Genomic DNA, 14,348 nt, shown 5'->3' with positions numbered 1-14,348 from the left:
ATACCCTCTAGTTCCATCCACGTAGTTGCAAACGGCAGGATCTCATTCTTTTTGATTGCCGAGTAATACTCCACTGCATATATATACCACATCTTCTTTTTTTTTTTGAGTCTTTACTCCAGAAACATGGCAAATGTCTGCATTTATTCAGATATTATTTTATTCTTTAATAAACATTTGTTTTTAGCATAGCCCTATCAGTCTTTGAACATTTTCTTATTTTCTAGAACAGCAAGATATTCCAGCTCACTCTCCTGTTTCCCTGCCAAAGATCTATAATCAAGCATTTCATTAAGGACTCTAGTTCATTTCAGTGGGGAATAGTACTTAGACACAACTATCTGAGCACTAGGTGCCCTCTCATTGGAATTACTGTGGCTTTCCTGGTTGAAGGGAAGAAAGCTAATGGTAGAGGCGTAGATCACCCAGGCTACATGTTCTTGGTTAGACCTACTTCCCTCTCAGACTGAATCTGTGCATGTTAATTTAATCCTCCTTAAATTGAATGTTAACTATCATTTCAAGGATTTTCAAAAGTTGCTCAATTTTACCTCCCCCCCCCCAAATCTGGTTATGTATATCAGTCAAAAGTTTTTCCAAAATCCCTAGAGGACTTCATTTTTGTGTTAGTGCTGGAACAGTTACATATTAAACATGTCCTAATAAATCAGTGCTAGTAAATATTTCCAGAGTGCTAATAATTTGAAAGTGGCATCTTTCAAATCTTTTAGGCAAAGATATCACTTCCTTTTAGACTCAAGAGCATTTTTATACCTTTATCAAATAAAGACACCCAGTTATCCTCTACTTTTTATGTCCTTATACATCACATGTTTTGGAATTCCTTTTGATGTCCTTAAATTCTTGTTTTGTCTAATTTCTAATATATAACTGACTTGCCACACTTAAGAATTCAGGTACATTCATTCCTCATGAGTCTTCATATTATACTGTGATTGCCTCTACTTTGATGTAATATTTTTCCCTGAATATTTTAATATATTTTTTAATATGAAATTTATTGTCAACTTGGTTTCCATACAACACCCAGTGCTCATCCCAACAGGTACCCTCCTCAATGCCCATCACCCACCCCCCATCAACCTTCAGTTTATTCTCAGTTTTTAAGAGTCTCTTATGGTTTGCCTCCCTCGCTCTCTAACTTTTTTTTTCTTTCCTCTCCCCTATGGCCTTCTGTTAAGTTTCTCAGGATCCACATAAGAGTGAAAACATATGGTATCTGTCTTTCTCTGTAGGACTTATTTCACTTAGCATAACACTCCCCACTTCCACCCATGTTGCTACAAAAGGCCAGATTTAATTCTTTTTCATTGCCAAGTAGTATTCCATCGTGTATATAAACCAAAATTTCTTTATCTATTCATCAGTTGATGGACATTTAGGGTCTTCCCATAACTTGGCTATTGTTGAAACTGCTGCTATAAACATTGGGGTATAAGTGCCCCTATGCATCAGCACTCCTGTATCCCTTGGGTAAATTCCTAGCAGTGCTACTGCTGGGTCATAGGGGAGATCGATTTTTAATTTTTTGAGGAACCTCCACACTGTTTTCCAGAGCAGCTGCACCAGTTTGCATTCCCACCAACAGTGCAAGAGGGTTCCCGTTTCTCCACATCCTCTCCAGCATCTATAGTCTCCTGATTTGTTCATTTTGGCCACTCTGACTGGCGTGAGGTGATATCTGAATGTGGTTTTGATTTGTATTTCCCTGATGAGCAGCGATGTTGAGCATCTTTTCATGCGCCTGTTGGCCATCTGGATGTCTTCTTTTTTATTTTTTTTATTTTTTTTAACGTTTATTTATTTTTGAGACAGAGAGAGAGACAGAGCATGAACGGGGGAGGGTCAGAGAGAGGGAGACACAGAATCTGAAACAGGCTCCAGGCTCTGAGCTGTCAGCACAGAGCCCGACGTGGGGCTCGAACTCACGGACCGTGAAATCATGACCTGAGCCGAAGTCGGCCGCTTAACTGACTGAGCCACCCAGGCGCCCCCTGGATGTCTTCTTTAGAGAAGTGTCTATTCATGTCTTCTGCCCATTTCTTCACTGGGTTATTTGTTTTTCGGGTGTGGAGTTTGGTGAGTTCTTTATAGATTTTGGATACTACCCCTTTGTCTGATATGTCATTTGCAAATATCTTTTCCCATTCTGTCGGTTGCCTTTTAGTTTTGTTGGTTGTTTCCTTTGCTGTGCAGAAGCTTTTTATCTTCATGAGGTCCCAATAGTTCATTTTTGCTTTTAATTCCCTTGCCTTTGGAGATGTGTCAAGTAACAAACTGCTGAGGCTGAGGTCAGGGAGGGTTTTTTCCTGCTTTCTCCTCCAGAGTTTTGATGGTTTCCTGTCTCACATTGAGGTCCTTCATCCATTTTGAGTTTATTTTTGTGAATGGTGTAAGAAAGCGATCTAGTTTCATTCTTCTGCATGTTGCTGTCCAGTTCTCCCAGCACCATTTGTTAAAGAGACTCTTTTTTCCATTGGATATTCTTCCTGCTTTGTCAAAAATTAGTTGGCCATACTTTTGTGGGTCCAATTCTGGAGCCTCTATTCTATTCCATTGGTCTATGTGTCTGTTTTTGTGCCAATACCATGCTGTCTTGATGATGACAGCTTTGTAGTAGAGGCTAAAGTCTGGGAATGTGATGCCTCCAGCTTTGGTCTTCTTCAAAATTACTTTGGCTATTCGGGGCCTTTTGTGGTTCCATACAAATTTTAGGATTGCTTGTTCTAGCTTCAAGAAGAATGCTAGTGCAATTTTGATTGGGATTGCATGGAATGTGTAGATTGCTTTGGGTAGTATTGACATTTTAACAATATTTATTTTTCCAATCCATGATCATGGAATGTTTTTACACTTCTTTGTATCTTCTTCAATTTCCTTCATAAGCTTTCTACAGTTTCAGCATACAGATCTTTTACATCTTTGGTTAGGTTTATTCCTAGGTATTTTATGATTCTTGGTGCAGTTGTGAATGGGATCAGTTTCTTCGTCTTTCTGTTGCTTCGTTATTAGTGTATAAGAATGCAACTGATTTCTGTACATTGATTTTGTATCCTGCAACTTTGTTGAATTCATGTATCAGTTCTAGCAGACTTTTGGTAGAGTCTATTGGGTTTCCATACAGGGGAGTCCATGTATATCGTGTTATCTGCCAAAAGTGAAAGCTTGACTTCATCTTTGCCAATTTTGATGCCTTTGATTTTCTTTTGTTGTCTGATTGCTGATGCTAGAACTTCCAATATTATGTTAAACAACAGTGGTGAGAGTGGACATCCCTGTCGTGTTCCTGATCTCAGGAGGAAAGTTCTCAGTTTTTCCCCATTGACTATGATATTAGCTGTGGGCTTTACATAAATGGATTTTATGACGTTTAAGTATGTTCCTTCTATCCCGACTTTCTTGAGGGTTTTTATTAAGAAAGAATGCTGAATTTTGTCAAATGCTTTTTCTGCATCGATTGACAGGATCATATGGTTCTTATCTCTTCTTTTATTGATGTGATGTATCACATTGATTGATTTGCAAATGTTGAACCAGCCCTGCAGCCCAGGAATGAATCCCACTTGATCATGGTGAATAATTCTCTTTATATGCTGTTAAATTCGATTTGCTAGTATCTTATTGAGAATTTTTGCATCCATATTCATTAGGGATTTTGGCCTGTAGTTCTCTTTTTTGCTGGGTCTCTGTCTGGTTTAGGAGTCAAAGTAATGCTGGCTTCATAGAATGAGTCTGGAAGTTTTCCTTCCCTTTCTATTTTTTGGAACAGCTTGCGAAGGATAGGTATTATCTCTCCTTTAAATGTCTGGTAGAATTCCCCAGAGAAGCCATCTGGTCCTGGACTCTTATTTGTTGGGAGGTTTTTGATAACTGATTCAATTTCTTCTCTGGTTATGGGTCTGTTCAAGTTTTCTATTTCTTCCTGTTTGATTTTTGGAAGTGTGCCAGCGCTTAGGAATTTGTCCATTTATTCCAGGTTGTCCAGTTTGTTGGCATATAATTTTTCATAGAATTCTCTGAAAATTGCTTGTATTTCTGAAGGATTGGTTGTAATAATTCCATTTTCATTCATGATTTTATCTATTAGGGTCATCTCCCTTTTCTTTTTGAGAAGCCTGGCTAGAGGTTTATCAATTTTGTTTATGTTTTCAAAAAACCAACTCTTGGTTTCATTGATCTGCTCTACAGTTTTTTTAGGTTCTATATTGTTTATTCCTGCTCTGATCTTTATTATTTCTCTTCTTCTGCTAGGTTTGGGGTGTCTTTGCTGTTTGGCTTCTATTTCCTTTAGGTGTGCTGTTAGATTTTATATATGGGATTTTTCTTATTTCTTGAGATAGGCCTGGATTGCAACGTATTTTCCTCTCAGGACTGCCTTCGCTGCATCCCAAAGCGTTTGGATTGTTGTATTTTCATTTTCATTTGTTTCTGTATATTTTTTAATTTCTTCTCTAATTGCCTGGTTGACCCATTCATTCTTTAGTAGGGTGTTCTTTAACCTTATGTGTTTGGAGGTTTTCCAGACTTTTCCTGTGGTTGATTTCAAGTTTTATAGCATTATGGTCTGAAAGTGTGCATGGTATGATCTCAATTCTTTTATACTTGTGAAGTGCTGTTTTGTGACCAAGTATGTGATCTATCTTGGAGAATGTTCTGTGTGACTCAAGAAGAAAGTATATTCTGTTGCTTTGGGATGCAGAGTTCTAAATATATCTGTCAAGTCCATCTGATCCAATGTATCATTCAGGGCCCTTGTTTCTTTATTGATCCTGTGTCTAGATGATCTATTCATGGTTGTAAGTGGAGTGTTAAAGTCCCCTGCAACTACCACATTCTTATCAATAAGGTTGCTTATGTTTGTGATTGTTTTATATATTTGGGGGCTCCCGTATTCACCGCATAGACATTTATAATTGTTAGCTCTTCCTGATGGATAGACCCTGTAATTATTATATAATGCCCTTCTTCATCTCTTGTTACAGCCTTTAATTTAAAGTCTAGTTTGTCTGATACAAGTATGGCTACTCCAGCTTTCTTTTGACTTCCAGTAGCATGATAGATAGTTCTCCATCCCCTTACTTTCAATATGAAGGTGTCCTCAGGTCTAAAATGAGTCTCTTGTAGACAGCAAATAGGTGGGTCTTTTTTTTTTTTAATCCATTCTGATACCCTATGTCTTTTGGTTGGCGCATTTAGTCCATTTACATTCAGTGTTATTCCTGAAAGATATGGGCTTAGAGTTATTGTGATATCTGTAGGTTTCATGCTCGTAGTGATGTCTCTGGTACTTTGTGGTCCTTGTAACATTTCATTTACAGAATCCTCCTTAGGATCTCTTGTAGGGCTGGTTTAGTGGTGATGAATTCCTTCAGTTTTTGTTTGTTTGGGAAGACCTTGATCTCTCCTTTTATTCTGAATGACAGACTTGCTGGATAAAGGATTCTCAGCTGCATATTTTTTCTGTTCATCACTCTGAAGATTTCCTGCCATTCCTTTCTGGCCTGCCAAGTTTCAGTAGATAGGTCTGCCACTAGTGTTATGGGTCTCCCTTTATAGGTTAGAGCCTGTTTATCCCTAGCTGCTTTCAGAATTTTCCCTTTATCCTTGTATTTTGCCAGTTTCACTCTGATATGTTGTGCAGAAGATCGATTCAAGTTACATCTGAAGGGAGTTCTCTGTGCCTCTTGGATTTCAATGCCTTTTTCCTTCCCCAGATCAGGGAAATTCTCAGCTATGATTTGTTCAAGTACACTTTCAGCCCCTTTCTCTTTCTTTTCTTCTGGAATTCCTATGATATGGATATTGTTCCATTTGATTGTATCACTTTGTTCTCTAATTCTCCCCTCATACTCCCGGATTTTTTTAATCTCTGTTTTTCTCAGCTTCCTCTTTTTCCATAGTTTTTACTTCTAATTCACCTATTCTCTCCTCTGCCTCTTCAATCCGTGCTATGGCCACCTCCATTTTATTTCGCACCTCATTTATAGCATTTTTTAGCTCCTCATGACTGTTTCTTAGCCCCTTGATCTCTGCAGCAATAGATTCTCTGCTGTCCTCTGTGCTATTTTCAAGCCCAAGATTAATTTTATGACTATTATTCTAAATTTTTGTTCTGTTATATTGCTTAAATCGTTTTTGATCAGTTCGTTAGCTGTCGCTACTTCCTGGAGTTTCTTTTGAGGAGAATTCTTCCATTTTGTCATTTTGGGTAGTCCCTGTGGTGGCTCCAAATTGCAGGGCACTTCCCCTCTGCTGTCGGGAGTAATTTGTCCTGGTGGGTGGGGTCGTAGTCAGACCTGATGTCTGACTCCAGCCCACCACTGGGGCCACAGTCAGACTGGTGTGTACCTTATCTTCCCCTCTCCCAGGGGCAGAACTCACTGTGGAGTGGTGTTGCCCCTGTCTGGGCTACTTGCACACTGCCAGGCTTGTGGTGTTGCTTGGATGGGATCTGGCATATTAGCTGGGGTGGATATGCAAGGTGCACAGGGGCGGGAAGGGCAGGCTTAGCTCGCTTTGCTGTCGGTGGTCCCCTGTAGGAGGGGCCCTGCAGCACCGGGAGGGAGGCAGACCCGTCAGAGGGATGGATCCACAGAAGCACAGCATTGGGCATTTGCGCAGTGCAGGCAAGTTCACTGATGGGAACTGGTTCCCTTTGGAATTTCGGCTGGGGGATGGAAGAGGGAAATGACACTTGCCAGCACCTTTGTTCCCTGGCCGAGCTGAGCTCTGTCTTCCTGGGCTCAACAACTCTCCTTCCCAGTGTCCTCTCTCCCTTCCTGCTCTCCAAGAGCAGAGCTGTTGACTTTTAACATTCCAGATGTTAAGTCCTGCTGGCTGTCAGAACTCATGGAGTTTGGCCCCTCCACTTTTGCAAGCCAGACTTTGGGGGCTCTGCCTTGCCCAGCGGGCTGCCCCTCCACTGCCTGGCTCCCTCCTGCCAGTCCGTGTAGCACGCACTGCCTCTCCACCCTTCCTACCCTCTTGCGTAGGCCTCTTGTCTATGCTTGGCTCTGGAGAGTCCATTCTGCTAGTCTTCTGGTGGTTTTCTGGGTTATTTAGGCAGATGTGGTGGAATCTAAGTGATCAGCCAGACAAGGTGAGCCCAGCATCCTCCTACGCCTCCATCTTACCCTCTGAGTCCATACCACATGTTCTTTATCCATTCATCCATTGATGGACATTTGGGCTCTTTCCATACTTTGGCTGTTGTTGATAGTGCTGCTATAAACATTGGGGTGCATGTGCCCCTTCGAAACAGCACATCTATATCCCTTGGATAAACACCTAGTAGTGAAATTGCTGGGTCGTAGGGTAGTTCTATTTTCAATTTTCTGAGGAACCTCCATACTGTTTTCCAGAGTGGCTGCACCAGCTTGCATTGCCACCAGCAGTGCCAAAGAGATCCAGCTGCTGGTGGGAATGCAAGCTGGTGCAGCCACCTTGGAAAACAGTATGGAGGTTCCTCAAAAAGCTAAAAATAGAACTACCCTGCCATCCAGAAATTGCACTACTAGGCATTTATCCAAGGGATACAGGTGTGCTGTTTCAAAGGGACATATACACCCCAATGTTTAGAGCAGCACTATCAATAATAGCCAAAGTATGGAAAGAGCCCAAATGTCCGTTGATGGATGAATGAATAAAGAAAATGTGGTATATATAGACAATGGAGTATTACTTAGCAATTAAAAAGAATGAAACCTTGCCATTTGCAACTACATGGATGGAACTAGAGGGTATTATGCTAAGTGAAATCAGTCACAGAAAGACAAAAATCATATGGCTTCATTCATATGAGGACTTTAAGAGACAAAACAGGTGAACATAAGGGAAGGGAAACAAAAATAATGTAAAAACAGGGAGGGGGACAAAACAGAAGAGACTCATAAATATGGAGAATTAACTGAGGGTTACTGGAGGGGTTGTGGGAGGGGGGATGGGCTAAATGGGTAAGGGGCACTAAGGAATCTACTCCTGAAATCATTGTTGCAATCTACGCTAACTAATTTGGATGTAAATTACAAAAAAAAAAAAAAAAAAAGAGAGAGATCCTCTTTCTCCACATCCTTGCCAACATCTCTTATTGCCTGAGTTGTTCATGTTAGCCATTCTGACAGGTGTCAGGTGGTATCTCATTGTGGTTTTGATTTGTATTTCCCTGATGATGAGTGATGTTGAGCATTTTTTCATGTGTCACTTGGCCATCTGGATGTCTTCTTTGCAGAAGTGTCTATTCATGTCTTTTGCCCATTTCTTCACTGGATTATTTGGTTTTTGGGTGTTGAGTTGGATAAATTCTTTATAGATTTTGGATACAAACCCTTTATTTGATATGTTGTTTGCAAATATCTTCTCCCATTCCGTTGGTTGCCTTTTAGTTTGGCTGATTGTTTCCTTTGCAGTGTAGAAGATTTTTATTTTGATGAGTTCCCAGTAGTTCATTTTTGCTTTTGTTTTCCTTGCCTCCAGAGACATGTTGAATAGGAAGTTGCTGTGGCCAAGGTCAAAGAGGTTGTAGCCTGCTTTCTCCTCTAGGATTTTGATGGCATCCTGTCTTACATTTAGGTCTTTCATCCATTTTGAGTTTGTTTTTGTGTATGGTGTAAGAAAGTGGTCCAGGTTCATTCTTCTGCATGTTGCTGTCCCCTTTTCCCAGCACCACTTGCTGAAGAGACTGTCTTTATTCTATTGGATATTCCTTCCTGCTTTGTCAAAGATTAGTTGGCCATACATTTGTGGGCCCATTTCTGGGTTTCCTATTTTGTTCCATTGATCTGAGTGTCTGTTTTTGTGCCAGTACCATACTATCTTGATGATTACAGCTTTGTATTATGTCTCGAAGTCTGGGAGTGTGATGCCTCCAGCTTCAGTTTTCTTTTTCAAGATAGCTTTGGCTATTCAGGGCCTTTTCTGGTTTCATACAAGTTGTAGGATTGTTTGTTCTAGCTCTGTGAAGAATGCTGGTGTTATTTTGATAAGGACTGCATTGAATATGTAGATTTCTTTGGATAGTATTGACATTTTAACAATATTTCTTCTTCCTACCCAGGAGAATGGAATATTTTTCCTTTTTTTGTGTGTCTTCCTCAATTTCTTTCATAAGCTTTCCAAGTGTATAGATTTTTCACCTCTTCGTTAGATTTATTCCTAGGTATTTTATGGTTTTTGGTGCAGTTGTAAATGGGATTGACGTCTTGATATCTTTTTCTGTTGCTTCACTGTTGGTGTATAGGAATGCAACCGATTTCTGTGCATTGATTTTATATCCTGTCACTCTGCTGAATTCATGGATCAGTTCTAGCTGTGTTTTGGTGGAATCTTTTTGGTTCTCCATATAGAGTATCATGTTATCTGCGAAGAGTGAAAGTTTGACCTCCTCCTGGCCAATTTGGATGCCTTTTATTTCTTTGTGTTGTGAGATTGCTGAGACTCAGACTTTCAATACTATGTTGAATAACAGTGGTGGGGGTGGACATCCCTGTCTTATTCCTGACTTTAGAGGGAAGCTCTCAGTTTTTCCCCATTGAGGAAGATATTAGTGTTGGGTCTTTCATATATGGCTTTTAATAATCTCAAGGTATGATCCTTCTTTCCCTACTTTACTAAGGGTTTTTATCAAGAAGGGGGTTGTATTTTGTCAAACGCATTCTCTGCATCTGTTGAGAGAATCATGTGGTTCTTGTCCTTTCTTTAATTGATGTGATGAATCACATTGATTGTTTTGTGGATATTGAACCAGCCCTGCATCCCAGGTATGAATCCCACTTGGTCGTGGTGAATAATTTTTTTAATATATTGTTGGATCCAGTTGGCTAATACCTTGTTGAGGATTTTTGCATCCATGTTCCTCAGGGAAAGTGGGCCTATAGTTCCTTTTTAGTGGGGTCTTTGTCTGGTTTTGGAATCAAGGTAATGCTGGCTTCATTCAAAGAGTTTGGAAGTTTTCCTTTCCCTTTCTAATTTTTGGGACAGCTTCAAGAGAATAGGTGTTAACTCTTTCTTAAATGTTTGGTAGAATTCCACTGGAAAGCCATCTGGCCCTGGACTCTTGTTTTTTCGGAGATTTTTTATTACTAATTCAATTTCTTTACTGGTTATGGGTCTGTTCAAATTTTCTATTTCTTTCTGTTTCAGTTTGGTAGTGTAGTGTATATGTTTCTAGGAATTCGTCCATTTCTTCCAGGTTGCCCATTTTGTTGGCATATAATTGCCCATAATATTCTCTTATTGTTTTTATTTCTTCTGTGTTGGTTGTGATGTCTCCTCTTTCATTCTTCATTTTATTTATTTGGATCCTTTCCTTTTTCTTTTTGATCAAACTGGCTAGTGTTTTATCAATTTTGTTAATTCTTTCAAAGAACCAGCTTCTGGTTTCATTGCTGTGTTTTACTGTTTTTGTTTTTTAGTTATGATAACATTTGATTTCTGCTCTAATCTTTATTATTTCCTGTCTACTGCTGGTTTTGTGTTTTAGTTGCTGTTCTTTTTCCAGCTCTCTAAGGTGTAAGGTTAGGTTGTGTATCGGAGACCTCCCTTCCTTCTATAGGAAGGCCTGGATTGCTATGTACTTCCCTCTTGTGACCACCTTTGCTGTGTCCCAGAGGTTTTGGGCTGTCATATTATCAGTTACGTTGGCTTCCCTGTACTTTTAAATTTCCTCTTTAATTTCTTGGTTAGCCCATTCATTCTTTAGTAGGATGCTCTTTAGTCTCCAAGTATTTGTTACCTTTCCAAATTTTTTCTTGTGGTTGATTAGAGTTTCATAGCATTGTGGTCTGAAAATATGCATGGTATGATCTCAATCTTTTTGTGCTTGTTGAGGGCTGATTTGTGTCTCAGTATGTGATAAATTCTGGAGAATGTTTCATGTGCACTGGAGAAGAATGTATATACCGTTGCTGTAGCGTGAAAGGTTCTGAATACATGTGTTAAGTCCATCTGGTCCGGTGTGTCATTCAAAGTCATTGTTTCTTTGTTGATTTTATGATTAGATGATCTATGCATTGCTGTGAGTGGAGTGTTGAAGTCCCCTAATCATATGGTATTATTATCAATGAGTTTCTTTATGTTTGTGATTAATTGATTTTTACATTTGGGTGCTTTCACATTTGAAGCATAAAAGTTTATAATTGTTAGGTCTTCTCGGTGGATAGACCCCTTAATTATGATATAATGCCCTTCTTCATGTCATGTTACAGTCTTTATTTTAAAGTCTAGATTGTCTGGGATGCAGGGCTGGTTCAACATTCGCAAATCAATCAACGTGATACATCACATTAATAAAAGATAAGAACCATATGATCCTGTCAATCGATGCAGAAAAGGCCTTTGACAAAATTCAGCACCCTTTCTTAATAAAAACCCTTGAGAAAGTCGGGATAGAAGGAACATACTTAAACATCATAAAAGCCATTTATGAAAAGCCCACAGCTAACATCATTCTCAATGGGGAAAAACTGAGAGCTTTTTCCCTGAGATCAGGAACACGACAGGGATGCCCACTCTCACCGCTGTTGTTTAACATAGTGTTGGAAGTTCTAGCATCAGCAATCAGACAACAAAAGAAAATCAAAGGCATCAAAATTGGCAAAGATGAAGTCAAGTTTTCACTTTTTGCAGATGACATAATACTATACATGGAAAATCTGATAGACTCCACCAAAAGTCTGCTAGAACTGATACATGAATTCAGCAAAGTTGCAGGATACATAATCAATGTACAGAAATCAGTTGCATTCTTATACACTAACAATGAAGCAACAGAAAGACAAATAAAGAAACTGATACCATTCACAATTGCACCAAGAAGCATAAAATACCTATGGTGCTGGGAGAACTGGACAGCAACATGCAGAAGGTTGAAACTAGACCACTTTCTCACACCATTCACAAAATAAACTCAAAATGGATAAAGGACCTCAATGTGAAACAGGAAACCATCAAAACCCTAGAGGAGAAAGCAGGAAAAGACCTCTCTGACCTCAGCCATAGCAATCTCTTACTCGACACATCCCCAAAGGCAAGGGAATTAAAAGCAAAAATGAATTACTGGGACCTTACGAAGATAAAAAGCTTCTGCACAGCAAAGGAAACAACCAACAAAACTAAAAGGCAACCAACGGAATGGGAAAAGATATTTGCAAATGACATATCAGACAAAGGGCTAGTATCCAAAATCTATAAAGAGCTCACCAAACTCCACACCTGAAAAACAAATAACCGAGTGAAGAAATGGGCAGAAGACATGAATAGACACTTCTCTAAAGAAGACATCCGGATGGCCAACAGGCACATGAAAAGATGCTCAACGTCACTCCTCATCAGGGAAATACAAATCAAAACCACACTCAGATGTCACCTCACACCAGTCAGAGTGGCCAAAATGAACAAATCAGGAGACTATAGATGCTGGAGAGGATGTGGAGAAACGGGAACCCTCTTGCACTGTTGGTGGGAATGCAAATTGGTGCAGCCACTCTGGAAAACAGTGTGGAGGTTCCTCAAAAAATTAAAAATAGACCTACCTTATGACCCAGCAATAGCACTGCTAGGAATTTACCCAAGGGATACAGGAGTACTGATGCATAGGGGCACTTGTACCCCAATGTTTATAGCAGCACTCTCAACAATAGCCAAATTATGGAAAGAGCCTAAATGTCCATCAACTGATGAATGGATAAAGAAATTGTGGTTTATATACACAATGGAGTACTATGTGGCAATGAGAAAGAATGAAATATGGCCCTTTGTAGCAACATGGATGGAACTGGAGAGTGTTATGCTAAGTGAAATAAGTCCTACAGAGAAAGACAGATACCATATGTTTTCACTCTTATGTGGATCCTGAGAAACTTAACAGAAACCCATGGGGGAGAGGAAGGAAAAAAAAAAAAAGAGGTTAGAGTGGAAGGGAGCCAAAGCATAAGAGACTCTTAAAAACTGAGAACAAACAGAGGGTTGGTGGGGGGTGGGAGGGAGGGGGGGCGGTGATGGGTATTGAGGAGGGCACCTTTTGGGATGAGCATTGGGTGTTGAATGGAAACCAATTTGACAATAAATTTCATATATTGAAAAAAAATAAAACGATTTATGTAGTGGAAAATAAAATAAAATAAAATAAAATAAAATTGATAACATCAATAAAAAAATAAAGTCTAGATTGTCTGATATAAGTATGGCTCCTCTGGCTTTCTTTTGGTGACCATTAGCATGATAGATGGTTCTCCATCCCCTTTCTTTCAATCTGAAGGTGTCTTTAGGTCTCAAGTGGGTCTCTTGTAAACAACATATTAGATGGATCTTGTTTTCTTACCCATTCTGTTACCCTATGTGTTTTGATTGGAGCATTTAGTCCATTGATGTTTAGAGTGAGTACTGAAAGATAAGAGTTTATTGCTATTATGTTGCTCGTAGAGTTGGAGTTTCTGGTGGTGTTCACTGGTCCTTTCTAGTCTTTGTAGCTTTTATTTATTTTTTATTTTTTTGTCTTATTTCCTCTCAGAGAGTCCTCCTTAAAATTTGTTGCAGGGCTGGTTTAGTGGTCATGAACTCCTTTAATTTTTGTTTGTCTGGGAAACTTTTAATCTCTCCTTCTCTTTTAAATGACAGCCTTGCTGGATAACGAATTCTTGGTTGCAGATTTTTCTGACTCAGGACATTGAATATATCCTGCCACTCCTTTCTGGCCTGCCAAGTTTCTGTGGATAGGTCTGCTGCAAACGTGATCTGTCTTCCCTTGTAGGTTAAGGACTTTTTTTTCCCTTGCTGCTTTCACGATTTTTTCTTTGCCTGAATATTTTGTGAATTTGACTATGATATGCCTTGTTGATGGTCAGTGTTTGTTGAATCTTATGGAAGTCCTCTGTGCTTCCTGGATTTTGATGTCTGTGTCTTTCCCCAGGTTAGGAAAGTTTTCTGCTACGATTTGCTCACATAACCCTTCTACTCTTTTTTCTCTCTCTTCATCTTCTAGGACCCCTATGATTCTGAAGTTCTTCCTTTTTTTTTTTTTTATAAATTTTTTTTTTAACGTTTATTTATTTTTGGGACAGAGAGAGACAGAGCATGAACTGGGGAGGGGCAGAGAGAGAGGGAGACCCAGAATCTGAAACAGGCTCCAGGCTCTGAGCCATCAGCCCAGAGCCCGACGCGGAGCTCGAACTCACGGACCGCGAGATCATGACCTGAGCCAAAGTCGGACGCTTAACCGACTGAGCCACCCAGGTGCCCCTGAAGTTCTTCCTTTTTAATGAGTCACTGGTTTCTCTTAAATCATGCCCTTTTGCCTCAGTCTCCCTTTTTTTCTGCTTCATGATTCTCCATAA

This window comes from Panthera tigris, chromosome D1, assembly GCF_018350195.1.
Source record: "Panthera tigris isolate Pti1 chromosome D1, P.tigris_Pti1_mat1.1, whole genome shotgun sequence".
Lineage (NCBI taxonomy): Eukaryota > Metazoa > Chordata > Mammalia > Carnivora > Felidae > Panthera > Panthera tigris.
Note: the sequence above shows the minus strand (reverse complement) of the source record.